At 41.5% G+C, this 3048-nt stretch overlaps 1 long non-coding RNA gene across 1 annotated transcript in view; it reads right to left on the bottom strand.

The window, feature by feature from the left end:
* LOC133655195 (uncharacterized) overlaps positions 1–2133 on the bottom strand; it is a 4459-nt gene extending 2326 nt beyond the window's left edge. Inside the window, exons 1-2 of the long non-coding RNA XR_009826973.1 lie at positions 2003–2133; positions 1800–1939 (exon numbers count right to left, since the gene is read on the bottom strand). This is a non-coding gene — a long non-coding RNA (uncharacterized LOC133655195). The remainder of the gene's footprint in view (positions 1–1799; positions 1940–2002) is intronic.
* Between the last annotated feature and the right edge of the window lie 915 nt (positions 2134–3048).

Here is a 3048-nt window from a genome sequence, read left to right as displayed (position 1 = left end):
TGGGTAACATGAGGGAGCACTTCAGGTACTGGGTAACATGAGGGAGCACTTCAGGTACTGGGTAACATGAGGGAGCTCACACTTTAGGTACTGGGTAACATGAGGGAGCACTTCAGGTACTGGGGGATTGTGGAGCCCAGGAAGCGGAAGGAGACCGAGTGGTCCAGGTCTATGGAACTACTACTACTGGAAACTTTTCATTTGGCTTGCTGAACATCGCCCAAATTGGCTTGATGAAAGCATTTAAACTGGGCTTGATTATGTATGCAGTATTCCCGCCGGCCCACAGGGGGCAACAGCGAGGCGTACAGTATGTGTCACAATGAAACAGCAGTGGGGTGAGTAGAATAAAAAAAAATCTAAATAAATTGCAAAAATCAGACTTTTAACAGCGACTGGACGACAAAGTATGAATGTTCTGCCCCAACACATTGCTCCAGTCATTGTTTCCTGTCGGACATTTTAAGCGACGGACATACTATCTTTATATCTACTCGCGTAAGCTTCATCACAAAACTTGGTCAAAACAATTGTAAATAAATATTATGCGTAAATATATTTAGTTTGTTTTGTATTGAAATTGCTGACTTAGTGATGTCTTTTGTATTTGTGCTGGAGTTGTTGTTGTTTTGTCTGGTACTAAGTCTGTCGATAAAAGCTAGTTTGATACATGTAGCGCTTAGTTTGACCAGTAACGAGCGATAATGCTACACCTCAGCTTTAATTGTGATGAGTCACATTCATTGTGTGCAACGTTTGATGTGTGAATGTTATTTCATTTCTATAAGTGTAACCATCTTACCATCTAACCATTTTAATTTTCCTGAGGGAACTCTCCTGAAGGAATCAATAAAGTACTATCTATCTATCTATCTATCTATCTATATCTATCTGTAGTTTATTGTGTAAATGTATTTACACTAAACCTTCTATTTTATGTATACAAAAAATACAATGGACATTATTTATGTAAAATACACAATGGCCGTTATACTTTTGTCATGTTTATTTTGTGTTCATATTTTCAGTCTTGGGCAGCACGGTGGCAGAGGGGTTAGTGCATGTGCCTCACAATACGAAGGTCCTGAGTTCAATCCCGGGATCGGGATCTTTCTGTGGAGATTGCATGTTCTCCCCATGACTGCGTGGGTTCTACTCCGGCTTCCTCCCACCTCCAAAGACATGCACCTGGGGCTAGGCCCCTCCCACCTCCAAAGACATGCACCTGGGGATAGGCCCCTCCCACCTCCAAAGACATGCACTTGGGGATAGGCCCCTCCCACCTCCAAAGACATGCACCTGGGGATAGGCCCCTCCCACCTCCAAAGACATGCACCTGGGGATAGGCCCCTCCCACCTCCAAAGACATGCACCTGGGGATAGGTTGGTTGGCAACACTAAATGGTCCCTAGTGTGTGAATGTTGTCTATCTGTGTTGGCCCTGTGATGAGGTGGCGACTTGTCTAGGGTGTACCCCGCCTTCCACCCGAAGGCAGCTGACATAGGCTCCAGCAACCCCAAAAGGGACAAGTGGTAGAAAATAGATGGATGGATTTTCAGTCTTAAAAACCTAAATGAGGGAAGAAGTGTAAAGAAATACAACTGAGGAAGGAAAATAATGCAAAAGAAGGAACATCAATCCTCAACAAAACTTCTGGAGCTTCTGTTTCTTCATGCTGTTAACTATCTGTCTGAGTAGTGAGGGCGGAACAATGAATTTATTGACAGTGCAGTTTGAAAGTCGATGTGTTTCCTTTGTAATTAAGTAAAGGCAGTCTCAAGGGCATATAACCTCCCACCTGTAGGCAGACTCATGGCTTTGTCCGCAGACTTGATGACTTTTACGCACCGGTGGCTGGAGGTGCAGCACCCGGTGTAGAGGGGAAAGTACACCACCATGTGGGGATCCGGGGCTGATGGACATGGCTGTCTGACACAGCTGGAACAAAGCATCCGTGCCATGAAGGAAGCATAGGTCAGGTTATTGAAATGCAAAGCACACCTGCTGAATGTTGTCAGATCAATCTTGAGGTGTCATCAGGATCAACGTTGTGAAGGCAGGTGAGATCCTTGAAAGGGATTTATTCTTCCGTCACGTGCTGTGCAGACTCTGCGTGCTTCCATGGCGGTGAGAGTGTAACGAAGCAACAAACGCTATGGCAACAACCTCTGCGGATGTTGTTCTCCCTCCCTCTTGCCCTCCTTTCCTCGCCTCCTTTCCTTGCCTCCTTTCCTGGGCCGGCTGCATGCAGGCTAGCGAGCATTCTGACTGCTAATGAGGAATGTGTGAAAACCAGTGTGTGTGTGTGTGTGTGTGTTGTATTTCTAGCCTTCTTGAGACATGAAGAAGGAAAAGTATCTTCCATATGAGGAGGTGTGAACAAGTGATGACATAAATCAATAACATTGCATCTAATAGACAATGTCTCATTTGTGGTGACATCTATCAAAATGAGGGTGCTCCCAAAAAGGAGGCATTTTTCACATTGACTGTGTGTCGCTTTTAAATGTGCTCCTCCTCTGGTCAACATATGAAATAACAAGTGTGTGTACAGATTTGAAGTGCTCCCCCTCTGGTCAACATATGTAATAACAAGTGTGTGTAAGTAATTGAAATGCACCCCCTTTGACCAAAATTAATTTAAAATAAATAAATATGTATATAGAGACATACTGTAATAAGTTGAAGTAAATAATGAAGATTAAAAAACAATTATAAACAATACTTTTTTCTTTTTTTTAAATCAACTAAAAACTGTTTTTTTCTCACAATGTTTTTTTTCTTGTAAAATTAGGAACAAAATTATCATATTCTTTCTGTAATATTTTCTCGTAAAATTATTACTTTTTAATGCAAAATGGTGACATTTGTCATATAAAATTCTGACTTATCACAATATCGCCAATTTTGTTGTTCTTGTAAAATAGTGACATTTTTTGAGTAAAAATATGACTTTTTTTTCATCATTTTGCCAAGTAAAATTCAGATTTTTGTCATAATATTGCCAATATTTTAAGGTTTTCTTATAAAACTGACTTTTGTTGAGT

The sequence above is a fragment of the Entelurus aequoreus genome, linkage group LG08, assembly GCF_033978785.1.
Source record: "Entelurus aequoreus isolate RoL-2023_Sb linkage group LG08, RoL_Eaeq_v1.1, whole genome shotgun sequence".
Taxonomy (NCBI): domain Eukaryota; kingdom Metazoa; phylum Chordata; class Actinopteri; order Syngnathiformes; family Syngnathidae; genus Entelurus; species Entelurus aequoreus.
This window is presented reverse-complemented; position numbering and strand designations above follow the sequence as displayed.